The sequence below is a fragment of the Narcine bancroftii genome, chromosome 2 (assembly GCF_036971445.1).
Source record: "Narcine bancroftii isolate sNarBan1 chromosome 2, sNarBan1.hap1, whole genome shotgun sequence".
NCBI classification, from domain to species: domain Eukaryota; kingdom Metazoa; phylum Chordata; class Chondrichthyes; order Torpediniformes; family Narcinidae; genus Narcine; species Narcine bancroftii.
This window is the reverse complement of record NC_091470.1, coordinates 297697166-297714165: the sequence shown is the minus strand read 5'-3', so window position 1 is coordinate 297714165 and position 17000 is coordinate 297697166. Positions and strand designations below refer to the sequence as shown.

Here is a 17000-nt window from a genome sequence, read left to right as displayed (position 1 = left end):
TCTTTTCCGTTGCCGGTCGAAATGGGCTGGGTTCAGGTTGTTCTCCTGTGCCTGGTTCTTTCTCCACTGGGACGGACATTGATATCATTCAGACTTTGGATTTGTCTTGCTGCTGAACTTCAGTCAACTGACTCAATCTGCTTCTCAAAAAGTAGCTGTTGATGTGAGGTCCCTGTTGCCCCTTCTTCAGGAATCCTTTCCTGCCCTGATGTATTTTCAGAACTCTAATGGAAGTAACCTTTGCCTAGTTACATATACAACTCTGGAGATCGTGTCCTCCTGTTGCAGCCTTAGATATAAATGCAAGTGACTTCCCCATATAGAATTTTTTATGGTCAACATAAATGTGAGGCCTGACCGTGTGTGGATTTATATTGTGTAAAGTGGGGTGGGGGGTGGGGTTGTTTTGTTTTGCTTTGCTTGTTTTTTGTAAGAAAAAGTTTATAATATATGCATTGATATTGGAGAATTTACTATGTATATTTATGAAAAAAAAACAAAAATAAAATATTCAAAAAAAATTGTCATTTTTATTTATCATTCATAACTGTACCATGCTCGCACGGTAATGACGAGATAGCATTTCTCCAGGACCACGGACCATATTTATAGGTTATAATACAAGTTCAACACATGTAAAATGGTAAGACTTATACAGTAACAGTCCATGGTACCCTATCCCCAAATGTTCTTTGAATTTAGGAGTCTGATGGTTTGAGGGAAAATGCTCTTGCCCAATCAGTGGATGGTCTTAGACTGATCATTTACAATTACACCCCTTTCTATCACTAACTTAATTTCCTTTGATTTATTTTTAATAACTGAAAACATCAATCTCTGGCTTGAAGTTGTATTGGCTTAACCCCTCTGGCCTCTTAGATGGAGAAGGTAAAAAAAATCTTTTCATCTCTGAATGATCAATCATTTAAATTGATTAGGCAATGCTTAGTTCTAGACAGCCCAGCAAGGGACACACTGCATGTCTACCTGTCAAGCACATAATAGTGTTACATGTTTTAAAAGGTTGTTTTGCACTTTTCTAAGCTCAAGATCTCTTCAGATCTTAAAATCTCTTCAGAGAGCAAACTAGCCATCCAGGAAAGCATGTTTCCAATCACAAGTACAGTAAAATTCCCATTATCCAGCACCTTCGGAGATCGCAGATGTTGGAATTGTGAATTTTCTGGTTGACTTAGGCTCATTTTTACAATTCCTAACTAATACACCTGAATTAAGAATACATAGTATAAAGGGCTAAAAAGAGTGCTAAATATAAAGTAGTTTGAAAGAGATCAGTATTGCAGTCTTTAATTATGTAAAATGCCCTTTAATCAAGTAATGTCTGTAACTTACAAAATTTAAATTCAAACCCCGATCGCTGGTGCTGTAACAGTGTTGCGCTAGCCGCTACACTGGCCATGTCATTGTCATAATTAACACTGTTCCCCAAGTTTACCGATAAAGTCTTACAAAAAAAATGCATTATACTGATAAAAATAAAGACTTTTATTGGGAAAGGTTACGGAAACACTTTAGGAGAGTCTCCCCAGCTGCAAGCGGCATTGACTGGTTCTTCATCCTAGGGTCCCAGTCAGGCCCTGGATGCAACCCGATTCCCCTCCACATGCAAGTATCTCGGTTAAACCCTCAACATAACCCATCTCACTTCCATGTAAATATCCTAGTCGGGCCCTTGGCACAACCTGGCTCACCTCCACTCAAGTGTCCCAGTCAGGCCCTTAGTGCAATCTGACTCACCTCCATGCAAGTGTCCCAGTCAGGCCCTTGCACATCTTTCACTGACAACCTGGCTCACCTCCACGCAAGTGTCCTGGTCATGCCCTTGGCACACCTTCCTCATGCTGACAACCTGGCTCACCTCCATGCAAGTGGCGACAGTGAGAAGAATGTGAGTGCATTTCCCATTCAGCTGAGCAAAACTGTTTTCAAGGTGAATATGTCCAACGAAGACTCAACGCTCCCCCGTGGGGTCCATTGCCCTGTCTTATTAATTCAAAGTTATTTATTTATTTTGCTGGTTGTTTGAGTTTCTGGTTGACTTAATGCCGGATAATGAGGATTTTTACTTCCATAGATAGAAAGGCCAGATCTGAACACAATATTCCATATCCAGACTTACCAGGGCAGTGCATATTAAGAATAAGACATCGCCACTCTTCTGATGAAATGCTCTTGTAATAAATTCCTTGGGCACCAAGATTGCAAATGCTGGAAATGGAGAAAAAAACATTTTGCTGGAGACACTCAGCAACTTTGTTCGGCCTTTCTGGCTGTTTGCTGGCTGCGTCTAAAGATTAACTTCCAATCTGTAATTGGCAATAAGAATATGCAGTCTTAAACAGCAACTAATTTCAATCTTCACCACTTGAGAAATACTCAGCTTTTCTACTTTATTTTCAAAATAATAATTTGACTTTCATGGATCCACAATGAATCTGTCCAATATCATATTGTTTCCTAAGTATCCTGCAACCACTTTGTAAATAATAATTTTCATCTGACATGACATGACAAACAGAAGACAGGCAGCTTGTTTAATTTTTCTGACATTTCCCCTATTCCCTACTGCAACTTCTACTGCCATGGTCTGCAAGGATCATGCATAAACTTTGGTTATCTTTTCCTTTATTTTTACATAATCGTAGAAGATCTTATAGCTTTTCTTTTGCTAAGCTATACCCTTGCTTCACTTTACCTTAATTCCTTGATTTTTTTTAATGAGTTTTGAAATATTCCTAATTCTCAGGCTCTCTGTTTTTTGTGGGCAGCATTTCCTTTGAACTTTTGCTATCTTTAACTCCTTGATAGCCATGGCTAAGGTAGCCATGGTTAAAGATAGAATTGGATTACAGGACTACTTGGACAACTTTTCCTATATTCAGTAATTCTATAAATATCAGCAATTACTTGGAAATGCAGTCCATTTGCTATAGTTTCCAAGTCTATCATAGCCAAATGAGGTCACATGGCTTTCTAACTTGGTTTATTTGGACTTAAGATAAATGTTTTTGACTAAGTGACATCACAACAATTTCTATATAAACTGTCATATTCAAATCACTGCTTCCTCAGGGCCCCTTACCTAACAGGTCATCCATTAAACCTTTCCATTGGATAATACTCAACCAAATACAATTCACTTTTTATCACAATCGCTCCATGACAGATGCACTGTCACTTAGCTCTGGATCACCTTGAAAACAGCAATTCATACATAAGGCTGCTTTTCATAGACTACAGCTCACCCTTCAATCTCATTGTTCCCTCAATGCTGGTCAAGAAGCTGCAAACTCTAGGCCTCTTTACCCCACTCTACAATTGGATTGTTGACTTTCTCATTGGAAGACCACAGTCTGTATGAATCGGAAACAAAGTGTCCTCCTCATGGATCATCGACACAGGATCTCTGCTTAGCCCAATGCTCTACTCGTTATACACCCACGACTGTGTGGCCAGGCGCAATTCCAATGCCATCTACAAGTCTGCTAATGACACCACAGTTGTCGACAGAATCACAAACGGCAATGAGGAAGCATACAGGAGAGAGATAGATCAGCTCATTGAATGGTGTAACGACAACAAACTTGCACTCAAAATCAGCAAAACCAAGGAGATGATTGTGGACCTCAGGAGGAAGTCAGGGGAACATGACCCAGTCCTCACTGAGGGCTCAATCATGGGGAGGGTCAAGAACTTCAAACTCCTGGGTCTCAACATCTCTGAGGATCTGTCTTGGAGCCTCCATGTTGATGACTTGCCAGTGGCTATACTTTGTAAGATATCTGAAGAGATTCAGTATGTCACTGAAGACTCTCATAAACCTCCACAGATGTACCATGGAGAGCATTCTGGCTGGTTGCATCTTTGCCTGGTATGGAGGTGCCAAATCTCAGGACAAGAATAAACTTCAAAGGATTGTTAACTCAGCTTCCAACATCACGGGCACCAGACTTCACTCCATCGAGGACACCTATATGAGGCAGTATCTTCAAAACTCAGTCTCTATCCTCAAAGACCCCCACTATCCAAACCATGCCCTCTTCACTCTGCTACCATCAGGGAAAAGATACAGAAGCCTAAATTTGAGCATTGAACAGCACAAGGACAGCTTTTTCCCCGCTGCTGCCAGATTTATGAATAATCAATGAACCAAAGATACTGCCTTACTTTTTGAGACTAATATTGTTATTATTTTTTAATATAATGTCATAAAATGGTTATAATATACATGTTTGCACTGTCATGCTGCCGCAAACACCGAACTTCATGACTTGTTCGTGACCATAAATCTTGATTCTGATTTGGTTATACTGATCTAGAAAACCATTTCTTATTCACTTCATTAATTTCACCTCCACATATTTACTGCTAACCTGGTTTGTCCAGCCTCTAAGTAGATGAAAGACCTCCATAATTATTGCATTACATTTGATAGATGCATCTCTATCAAATTGTATACAGCAGGAAATTAGAGATGCAAGAAATCTGTAATTAGAATTATCACTCTAATTAGGGGCTTGGAAGCAACTGTCGCCAATGTATGAAGAACCACAGCTGAAAAATTCAACAGGGGAGGTGACTTCTGTGGAAAGAGAAATAGAGTTAATATTTAACGTGTTTGACCTTGATCATAACTAGAAAAGTGAAAGAAACTAGCTAATTTTAGCTTGCAGAGAGGATATGGAGATATGGAAAAGTCCAAAGGAATACCTTTGGTTGAGATCAACTTTCAAACTGTCCCACATCTGACTAGTCTGATGGCCCTTTGCTTTTAGTTTGACCAGAAGCCCATTTATATCAACTCCACTGCAACACTTATTTGTGTGGTATAACTCACATTAACAACTTATTTTTCAACTTCACACATTTTCTCAAAGATCAATGAGAAAACAAGTATTATATTTTCAGATCTCTTTCAACTCACAATTCTCTTGATGAGCTGTCTTTCATAGAGAACAGGAGTGACCATTTTCTTGGCACAAATGAGAAGTGGTCTCACTTATGTTGTATCTCCTGTGAATAGGATAATACAAGTTCTGTCTTTCCAGGAGGTCAGGTTTTCTATCTTCTTCAGTTTTCTTCTTAAGAGTCACTGAATTTCCTTCCACGATGAGGCTGCATTCTTTATTTTCTTAAAAGAGCAGTCGGAAAGTGGTATTCTTTTTGAAATCCACTTTTCTGTGTTCCTTTTTTTTGGAGTACCATAAGCAACTTTTTCCCCTCTGCAGGAAACATTGCTGCTTTCAGACATGTGACATCATTTCTGTAATTGAAGTTCATTATGTCTTTTTACACTAAAAGCATCCATGTCGACATGTCTCCGTGATGTCTGTTCACATGAGAGCAAAATCGCTGTGCATTTATCCAGGTGCTTCTGAAATAACACCTATTGTTTTCAGTATCTCAAGAACCATCATAAATCTTTTCGTCCCTTGGCTTCAACTGCAATCAGCAGCCTTTCCCAAACTGGCTCCTATGTTTAAAATGCAAATGTGTTTGATGATGCTGAACCCATTTACCAGCTGAAAAGAACTGCGTGTGTCTGTTGACATGTTAATATATTGTCTTTGTTTCCCTGACCACCCAAAACTAACTTAGAAACCCATATCTAGATAAAATATAGTTTTAACATTAAACTAAGGATTAATATTAACACAGATCCATTACAGGTGTAAATTGGCAGCATGGGCTCCTAGGCCAAAATGACCTGTTACCATGCAGTATCTCTAAATATTAAATTTAAATTTAAATTTTGAATATTCTTTCCATCCAAAGAAAAGTCTGCCTTTTTAATACTTCTACCAAAGTGCATGACCATACACTTTATAACATTGCATTTAATTGACCATTTCTTTGCCCATTCTCCTAATCTTTCTAGATCTCTCTGCAGCCTCTCCATTTCCTCCTCACTTCCGGCCACTCCACTTATCTTTGTATCTGCAAACTTAACTACAAAGCCATTTATTCCACAAATCATATCATTAACATACAATGTAAAAAGGCCCCAAATCTTTGCAGAACACTTCTGGTAACTGGTAGCCAACCAGAATAGAACCTTTTAATCCCACCCTGTTTCCTGCTGATCAGCCTATGGTCTACCCATGGTTGTAATTTTCCTGTAATTCCTTGGGTTCTCATCTTGCTAAGCAACCTCGTGTGTGTGGAACCTTGTTAAAGGCCTTTTCAAAATTAAAATATACAACATCCACTGCATCTTTTTTTGTCCAGCTTGCTTGTGGTTTCCTCAAAATAATTGCAGTAGGTTTGTCAGGCAAGATCAAGATTTTTCCCTTGAGGAAACCATACTGACTTTGGCCTATCTTCCCATGTATCTCCAGGTATTCCTTGAGATTCATCTTCAACAACTTCCCAACAACCACTGACGTTAGGCTAACAGGTTAATAATTTCCTTTCTGCTCCCTTTTTAAATAGTGGAGCGACCTTTGCAATTTTCCAGTTTTCCTGAACCATGCCATAATATATTGATTCTTTGAAGATTATTACTAATGCCTCCAGAATCTCTATAGCTACCTCTTTCAGAACCTGAGGGTGCATTCCATCTGGTTCGGGAGACTTATCTACCCTTAGACCAATTGGCTTCTCAAGCATTTTCTCTCTCGTGATTGTGGCTGTACTCACCCCTCTTTCTTGGCACCCTTCAAAGACAGGTATACTGCTAATGTCTTCCATAGTGAAGACAGATGCAAATTACTCATTCAGTTCCTCTGTGATCATCTTGACTCACATTACAATTTCTCTAGCATCAATTTCTATCAGTCCTATATCTACTCTCACCTCTTTTTTACTCTTAATATACTTTAATATTCTTTTTGTGTACTCTTTGCTAGCTTCTTTTCAAAGTTCATCTTTTCATTCCTAATGACCTTCTTAGTTGCCTACTGTATGCTTTTGAAAGCTTCCCCGTCTTCTATCATCCCACTAATTTTTGCTTCTTTGTATGCCCTTTCTTTTGCTTTTACCTGGGCTTTGACTTCTCTTGTCAGCCATGGTTGTGTCATTTTTCCATTCAAGTATTTCTTCTTTTTTTGGAGTACAGCTGTCCTCCACCTTCCTTCTTTTCTTTTTTTTCTTTGGCTTGGCTTCGCGGATGAAGATTTATGGAGGGGTATGTCCACGTCTGCTGCAGGCTCATTGGTGATTGACAAGTCCGATGCGGGACAGGCAGGCACGGTTGCAAGGGAAAATTGGTTGGTTGGGGTTGGGTGTTGGGTTTTTCCTCCTTTGTCTTTTGTCAGTGAGGTTACTGCTCAGAGAACTCCAGCCATTGCTTCTCTGCTTTCTTCCCTGCCAGTGGCAAGTTTGGCAAGTTCCTCTCTCTGTAGTCCCCTTTATTCCACTAGTATATTGATATATCTGATTTTAGATATTCCCTGTGAAACTGCAGGGCGAATTCTATCATCTTATGATCACTGCCCCCTAATGGTTCCCTTTCCTTCAGTTCCCTTTCTAGAGCTATCAATTAGACGGCAGGCTAGAAGTCGAGGTTAACAGGCTTTAATCACTATTAACTCAGAGTCATATCTTACATGCTGTTGGCCTGATTCCAAGGCAGTACTGAGGGAACGGGATTTGGTGGTACCGCCTTTATTAGGGATTATGGAGGGAGACGGGCCAACCGTACAATGACTGCAATACAGTGTTCCACGACATCCTTATCAAATCTGGTTCATTACACAATACCCAATCCAGAATTACCATTCCCCTGTTCGGTTCAGCCACAAACTGTTCTAAGAAGCCATCCTCTTTGGATCAGCACCCACCTGGTTTTCCCAATCAACCTGCATATTGAAAACCCTCATGATTATTGTAACATTGCCTTTTGTGCTTCCCTTCTCTATTTCCCTCTATGTTACATTCTGGTTATCATTTAGAGGCTTGAATACAACTCCCATCAGGATATTTTTTACCCTTACAGTTTCTTAATTCTACACACAAGGATTCTATATCTTCTGATCCAATGTCTCTTCTCTCTAAAGATTTTCTTTAAGTTTGAACTAATAGAACCACCCAACCCACTTGGCTCAAGATCCTCTCCTTCTGATACACTGTTTATCCATGGTTATTTAATTCCCAGCTCTGGTCTCTCTCAGCTTCAACTCAGTGATGGCCACAATGTCGTACTGCCATCTTCCAGCTGCGCTACGAGGTCATGAACCTTATTTCTTATACTGTGAGCATTTAAATATTTCAGTGCTATGTTCATTACTCTTTGGAATTTTATTTCCAAAGCACCCCCAAGCACCACCTCCTTAATTTACACTTGCAACTTTGCTCTATTGACTGCCCGTCCTTCCTCACAATCTTGCTCCACAATGTATCTTCTTGTGTATTTTCTGTCCTATTCACTGCCCTCTCATGCTGGTTCCCATCCCCCTGCTAAACTAGTATAAAAACTCCCCAACAGTTCCAGAAAACCTTTCCACCAGGATATTTGTCCCCCTCCCATTCAGGTGCAATCTGATCTCTTTTATTTTTACAGGTCATAACTTTCCCAGAAGAGATCCCAATGATCCATGAATCTAAACCTCTGTTCTCTGAACTAACTCTTCACCTGCCATAACTTCCTATTCCTGCCCTCACTGATGCATGGCATAAGCTAAAATCCTATGATTACCAGCCTTGAGTTTGTGCTTTTTAGCTTCCTTGCAAACTCCTATATTCATTCTTCAGGACCTCATCCCTTTTCCTAGCCATCTTATTGGTATCAATGTAGTCAATGACATCTGTCAGTTCACTCTCCCGCTTGAGAATGCTGTGGACTTGACCTGAGATATCCCTGACCCTGGCATAAAAGAAGCAATATACCATCCAGAAATCTCGATCTTGTTCACAGAACCTCCTGTCTGTTGCCCGAACTATTGAATCCTCAATCACTATAGCTCTCCTATAGAAGCTCTCCCTTCTCTTCTGAGCCAAAGGTTATTCTCTGTGCCAGAGATTTGACTGCTACATCTTGTTCTGGTAGAGCATTCCCTCCAACAATATCCAAAACAGTATACTTATTGTGAGGGGAATGGGCACGGGGAGCTCTGTGTTGACTGTCCATTCCCTTTCCCTCTCCTAACAATCACCCTATTTACCTGGCTCTTGCCTCTATGCTGTATCTGTCTTCTTGTATCTTCTGCCTATCATGCCCTCTGCCTCCCAAATGATCCTGAGTTCATCCATCTCCAGTTCTCTAACATGGTCTGTAGGGAGCTGGAGCTGGATGCATTTCTTGCAGATGAAGTAATTAGGGACCCTCGTTCTGTCCCAGACTTCCTGCATCCTTCAGTTGGAGCACACCACTGCCCTAGCTGCCATCTCCACTACCTACTCTGGGTTATTATGACAAGGTCTTGTCTGACCTGTAGCACATTCTCAGCCTCTGCTCGTGGAAGCATCTCAAGCCAAAGCCTCTAATTCACTACTTCAACACTGGGCCACTCACACACTGGCTACTCCTACAACGGCTCCGCCACTTGTATCTGCTTTATTTTCAATCATATTCTTATACTTTTATTACTTATATACTGGCATGTTGCAACTCCTTTCAGGCAGCAGGATGTTGCTCTGTGCAACTTTTACATGCTGTACAATTAAGCAGCATCAAGCAATGATAGCTGACGTTCCTGCCAAGGGAACTTGACTGGAGAGATTGTGAAAGGTCACTATCCTTGTGTGGATACCTGGAACAAAAGGATTCTTTTCAGAAAAAGGGTCATTCATTTGAAACAAAGATAAGGACGATTCCTTTTCTCTCAAATACGGTTATTTGTCAGTTGTTTGAAATTCTCCACCCAAAGAACTGTGCAGGATTATAGTCCTCAGTTTTATGGAGCCAATGGTAGAAAAGTAGAACAGAGGCCAACATCGAATCAAGTGGCCAACTGGTCGACTGCTACATGTTATAATCACCTAGTAAATATTACATTGGCATGAAGTTAGGAATACAGTACTCATCTCCAAACTAGTCTCACATTCTATTACAATGACTAAATTTCTCAGCAGCTCAGCTGGAGAGAGTAATGTACTTTTGTTCAGATTCCCTCAGTAATGATGTTTGCCTCCTGGACTGCAAATATCTGGGTGAAAACTGCTGTGCTAATCAAACCGAATCTCAGATCAATTGCAGACTCACAGCTTCCTTGGAATTATGCTATTAATTAATTCCACCTGTAGGCAGTCAAAAGACCCAAAGTTGTTTCAATTAGAGAAACACTTTTCCCAAGATAATTCCCATCCTCTGAAAGGGAAACAAACAGAATCAGAAAGCAAGCCTTTCTGATTTAGAGCATAAACATAGACAAATTGCTCAACCTTTGGTTATTTAAAAACAAGAACAGGATTGAAGTGAAAGGATTTTGAACCCAATATATGGTCTAACTATCCAAAGCTGGACCAGGACCCCATTCCCTAGGACCAGGTCCTTAATCATCTGCTCTGCACTGAATTAATGGAAAAAGAACCACAGTTAATATTTCAGATCAAAAAACTATACTTCTGAACGGGAAAAGAAAAAAAAATAAATTTTATGTTGGTGAGAGAGAGAAGGAGGCATAGATAAGGCAACAGTAAGGCTAGGGTTTCACTGGGGTCTAGTTGTAAATTAAAGTGGTTTACCTGAAATGGAGAAATTATTTCTTCCTCTTTGTTAATCTTTTTATTAATTTTCCATAAAAAACAGAATAAAATACAGAAAATGTGGAAAAAGTAAAATACATTGTCCTTGAATATAACAATCAAGTAACATAGAACATAGAACATAGAAGATAGGAGCAGGAGTAGGTCATTCGACCCTTCGAGCCTGCTCCGCCATTCAACGAGATCATGGCTGATCTTAAAGTTCAGTACCCCGTCCCCGCCTTCTCTCCGTAACTTTTAATACCCTTATACTGAAGAAATATATCTAATTCCCTCTTAAATATATTTAATGAACCTGCCTCTACTGCTCTCTGTGGCAATGAATTCCACAAATTCACCATCCTCTGGGTAAAGAAATTCCTCCTCATCTCGGTCCTAAATGGTTTGCCTATTATCCTCCAACCATGGCCCCGGGTTCTGGATTTTCCCATCCTTGGAAACATCCCATCTGCATCCATTCTGTCCAGTCCTGCCAGAATTTTATAGGTCTCTATGAGATCCCCTCTCAATCTTCTAAACTCCAGCGAGTACAATCCCAATTTGCGCAATCTTTCCTCCTAAGTCATTCCTGCCATTCCAGGTATCAGCCTGGTGAATCGCTTCTGCACTCCCTTCATTGCAAGAACATCCTTCCTTAGATCAGGTGACCAAAACTGCACACAATACTCCAGGTGGGGTCTCATCAAGGCCCTGTACAGCTGCAATAAGGTATCCTTGTTCCTCTACTCAAACCCTCTTGATATGAAGGCCAATATACCATTTGCCTTTTTAACTGCCTGCTGTACCTGCATGCTCGCCTTCAGAGACTGGTGTACAAGTACCCCTAGGTCTCTCTGCACTTCCCCATCTCTTAATCTATTGCCATTCAAATAGTAATCTGCCCTCCGGTTTGTATTACCAAAGTGGATAACCTCACATTGATCCACATTGTAGTGCATTTGCCATGGATCTGCCCAGTCCCTCAATTTATCCAAATCACACTGGAGCTTCCTGACCCCCTCTTCCGTGCATACAACCCCTCCTAGCTTAGTGTTATCTGCAAATTTGGAGTTATTACATCCAATCCCCTCATCCAGATCATTAATGTAAATGAGTAAATAAGTACTTTCAAATTAATTCAACATTTCCGTATATTAACAGTTACATTGAGTGAGGAAATAAAAAGTTAAAGCATTAAAAAAAATCTAACTTGATGAAAAATAAACAAAACTAAAAACAACTGGTCAATCCATTCTGAGAGCAATTTCAAAGTAAGTAAAAAAAAAAGAGATTTTTCCTGAAAAACAAAACAATCTGGAAGTGGTTCAATTTTGTTAATTTCTTTAAGTCACATGAAAATACTGAATAAATGGTTGCCAGGTTTTTGTTTGAAGTCAAATGTCAGACTACTAATATTTTTCTAAATCTAAGCATGACATAATGAGTGATAAAGCTCTCCTTGCCATCAACATGAGAAATTCAACCTCCTGGACGTTTTCTACTGCTCTGCATTTTGAGTTTTTTATTTTCCTTCGTTTTTTTCTCATGCACTTGAATGATATCAGGGCAGAAAAAGAAATGCTTACATTCTTGTTGTGTCCTCTGGTATAGTATTTGGCCTGTGTGTTAGTTTGAGCATCTGGAAATTAGGAAGGAGGTCTTAAATTGTGATCAGCCAAAATGCTTAACACTTCTATCAAGTAAGCATAGGGACTTGTATAAACCGAAAAATTAAGGTCCATCCAGTGCTGATGCTGTTTAAATGTGGGATCATGCCTCACATCCCTCAAATTGGTCCACTTCTCCCAAATTTACCACTGTGAAACACAAAATAAGAAAATATTTCCATATGTATTAACCAATTTTGAAATTCAGACAAATGGTGAAAACAACAAGAATGTCGTTGGAATCAGCAGAGTGGAGGACTACGTTTTATCCAATGACCAACAGCAAGTAATTAAAGAATGGATTGAAAAAAAACAGCAGAGAGCAAAATAGAGACAAAAGTATTTAAGTTGCGTCGATTAAAGGAAGATTATGATGGCTTGATTAAAGAATAAGATGTGTAAAACAGTCGCAGATGATCAGAAAATGACAAGTATAATAAATTGGCACCCATCTTCATCGAGGAAGATGAAATAAATATCAATAAACTTCCTGAACAGATTAAATAAAATCTTGAATCTTCATGGAATTAAGACCAGGTGAGTTGTGATGCTTTGGTTCAAAGCTCCATAAATAATAAATAAGTAGATGAGAATGAAAGAAAAGCAAATATAACACTATCATTTTTAAAATTAATGAAGCAAAAACCTGATAATTATTTGCCAGTTAGCCTGACATCAATTGAAGGAAATTTCTTGAAAGAATTAGCCAAATCATTATTTCATCAATCTAAAGACAATAGAAAAAGATGAACAGTGTAAGATTCACCAGGGTGTTTGTTGATTAAACTGCAGTTGAAAAGCTATTTGAGATCTAATGGTTGCTTTCAATGGAGCTAAGGAGGGTAGTGAGGGATGAGTGAGGTCTTCCAACAATAAGGTTATTGGGGTGGCATGGTTGGTGTAGCAGTTAGCACAATGGTTTTACAGCACCGGCGATCGGGACTGGAGCTCGAATCCCGTGAGGTCTGTAAGGGAGTTTGTATGTTCTCCCTGTGTCTGTGTAGGTTTTCCCCAAGGGCTCCAGTTTACTCCCACCATTTGAAACATACAGGGTGTGTAGGTTAATTGGGTGTAAATTGGGCAGTACGGACTCATGGGCCAAAATGACCTGTTACCATTACTATATGTCTAAATTTAAAATAAATTAAAAAATTTAAAACTCTAAAATTGAAACTGTGATAGACAGTTTCTACAGATTCAGATAATTTTTAAATAATAATAAAACATACTAGATTGGAAAATATTTATATATTATTGGAACATGCAGGTATTAGAAACTTCTGTTAAAAAGCTACTAAAATGCAGGTGGAACTCAGCCAGTCTTTCCAGCATCCATAGGAGACAAACATATATTGCCGACATTTCAGGCTTGAACCCTTCTTCAAGGAATAAATAAAGTAAGCCAGAAGCAGGAAGTCTCAAATTTTAGACTTCTATTAAAGCAAGTTACATCAATTATTTTAATGAGAATTGAAATGATAAAGGAAATATTAAAGGCTATGTAAATAAGCAGACTAGTTTTAGACTATGGGTTTCATTTGGAAAATGCAGCTGTAATGAACCAAGTAACTTGTTCTGTCCTTCAGTGTCCTGTGATCATGATTTGGTGACTGACGTGTCTATGAAACTCCCCACAATTCCATAGTTAAAACTGATAAGATAAAAGCAGTTTTTCCTTTGATTTCCATATTAATATTAGTTGGCTTTATAGAATTCAGCTCAAAATATTGAGTAGTTGATTTAATTATTCTCCCAAAATGGAATCATATGGTAGGAGGTTATTCCACCTATCAAGTCTAGACTGGCTAAGCGAATGCCCTCAAATTATGGCATTGATTTCATTGCAGAAGATTGTGATGTTAAACACATCAGACATAAATGCTAAATGCTGAAAAAAGCTATTTGATTGCTGTCTAAAGAAACTTGAAGATTCAGTGCCACAGAAGATACTAAAAATAATCAAAAATGTGATAGATCCAAGAACAATATAGCACAGGATCAGGCCTTTCAACCCATAGAGTCTGTGTTAAGCTCAATGCCAAAATGAAATTGGATCTCTTTTGCTCACACTGGATCACTTCCGCTCACACTACAGATTCCTTCATTCCCTGCATATTCATGGGTCTATCTAAAAGCCTCTTAAATGCTACTATCTTATTTGGATCTACCATTACCAATGGTAGCCCATTCCGGGCACCTAGCAACCTCTATTTAAAGCAAACTTGCCCGGATCATCTATATATTCAAAAGATTAGAGTCGGGGGAGAAGTAGTACTCCATCCGTACAAACTCCATTGTAAATTGCTCCTCGGTGGGGGATGGTTAATGGGAATACTGCAAGATAAAACATGAGGGTAGGATTAATATAAAACGGGTGTTTGATGGTCAACACAAAAGGTCTTTAACTTCTTTTGATTCCATGACATTATCCTGACAAAGTATATTTTGTCATCCCTTCATCATCATTGAGTCAAAGCAATGGGACTTTCCATGAGAATGCCACCAGCAGCAAGAGTGCAGCAGTTCTGGAAACTGTTCCTTCCCCCATCCCCTTGCCATCTTTCCAAGGGCAAGCAATAATTGCTCATCATGCCAGGAATGCACATGTCCCAAAAATGGATAAATAATAAAAAGGTAGGGAAACTTCAAATATCTCAGACTGTTAGGTTTCAACCAAAAAATGGTTGATATGGTATAATTTTCCCTTACTCATTTCGCTTTTAATGCACAAAATGGGAGCAAAGACTTTACAATCAGCTTCTGTAATTAATTTCCATTGACATCAGCAGAAATGAATTTGGATGTGAAGTAGGACACTTGGGCATTACAAGTGATGTCAGACTTCGGATGAAGCACTTGTGACCTGAAATGTTAAATTTAAATTTTTTTTTTTTAATTTTAGAAATTCCACACAGTAACAGGCCCTTTCGGCCCACAAGCCCGTGCCGCCCAGTTACACCTAATTAACCTACAACCCCTGGTACATTTTGAACAGTGGGACAAAACTGGAGTGTCCAGTGAAAACTCACACAGACATGGTGAGAACGTATAAACTCCTTACAGACAGCACGGAATTCGATCCTGGTCCCAATCGCTGATGCTGTAACAGCGTTGTGTTAACAGCTATGCTAACTATGTCACCCTTTCTATTTCTCCAATTCCTTCAGTTTTCACTGCATTGACATTTTGCTTAAATGGTTGTTGTACCCATGAGTGAATGAAAAACACTCATTTCATCACTGGCATGTCACGAGATCATCCTTTGTATCCCTAACTTCCATCCTGGTTGATAACTTTTCCTTAAATTTTCCTTGATACAGCTTTTAACAACCATGTTCTTTAATGTTATTACTGCACTCCTCTAATACCAATTTCAGAATGATGTTTACAAAAAAATGTTCAGACATTGAACCATTGGCACACTTAATCTTTTCTTAAATGCTCATTTTCACTTTTAATCACCAGTTTCATGTAGCCTTTCCTTATACTTATGATCAGCAAAATTCTTGAACACAATTAGTAGATGAATGAGAGTTTGCATAAGGAACAGATTTCGAGTCAGTCTTCTGTAAATTAGCAAAATAGAACATGTCTGGTTTATTAGTAATGGTTAAGGCAATCTTTCAAAATTTTCAACAGACAGTATTTTTCTCTTCCTAAATTAAAATAGTGAGGTGTTATTGTGCTGCAAAAATTCTGAGATAATAGTATTTTCCAATTAATGTTAATGAAGCAATGCGGGGGAGAAAGCCTGGAACAGAAATAAATTAACAAAAGCAAGATTTGTAGATGAGAATTCTTGCTGTGTAAAAAGGAAGATATCAAAGTGTTTCAAATTAATTGGGAGAAAATGCAATAATCTTCAGGGAATTATGATTTTTGAAGATCAAAATCAAATTTAAGTTTTTGACAGAATCATAAAATCAGAAAAAGGGCAAAGGGAATCTATGTGTTACAATATTGAGGAAAAAATGTAAAATTTCACTCAATGAATTTCACAACAGTAAAACAGTAAAAATTTCAAATTTCAAAGTTCGAGGTTCAGATTTATTTTCAGAATACATTCATGACCCTGAGATTCTTTTTCCTGTAGGTGAGGCAGAATTACCACTTATTGGTAGTGCAAAAAGACTGTACTTAAGAAGATGTAAACAAATTGTGCAATACAGAGAGGGAAAAAAATCAATAAAATGCAAAAGAAAGAAACCTTAAATGAGTCTCTGACTGAGTTATAATAAGGCCTGAAAATTCCTTGTTGATTAAGCTGTGTAAATATACTTTTTTTTATCTCATATTTAGTTAGTTGGTTTTAGTCACATGTAAATTGGCAGGACTTTCTCTGATACTTGAGCAATTTTATGAAATTCATGAGAGACCACCAGTTGGACAATTAGGCTTCAGCAAGAAGATTTATCCAGGGAAGATCTTCTTAGCTGAACCTAAGTGATGGCTGGTGCATGAGGGGAAGGGGTGATTACCAGGTTCTCAGAACTCCTGAAGCCTCAGAATGGACCCAAAACAGGAATCTAGCGCTGTCTGTAAGGAGTTTATATGTTCTCCCTGTGACCTGTGTGGGTTTTCTCTGGGTACTCCAGTTTCCTCCCACTCTCCAAAACATGTGGGGTTGGTATGTTAATTAGATGTATGGGATGCATGGGTTTCATGGGCTGAAAAGTTTTTGCACCCTGT

General features: G+C 38.8%; 1 long non-coding RNA gene across 1 annotated transcript in view; it reads left to right on the top strand.

Annotated features, from left to right (window-relative positions):
- LOC138752735 (uncharacterized) overlaps window positions 1-16486 on the top strand; it is a 36161-nt gene extending 19675 nt beyond the window's left edge. The window contains exon 3 of the long non-coding RNA XR_011350885.1: window positions 16405-16486. This is a non-coding gene — a long non-coding RNA (uncharacterized lncRNA). The remainder of the gene's footprint in view (window positions 1-16404) is intronic.
- Window positions 16487-17000: the final 514 nt, after the last annotated feature.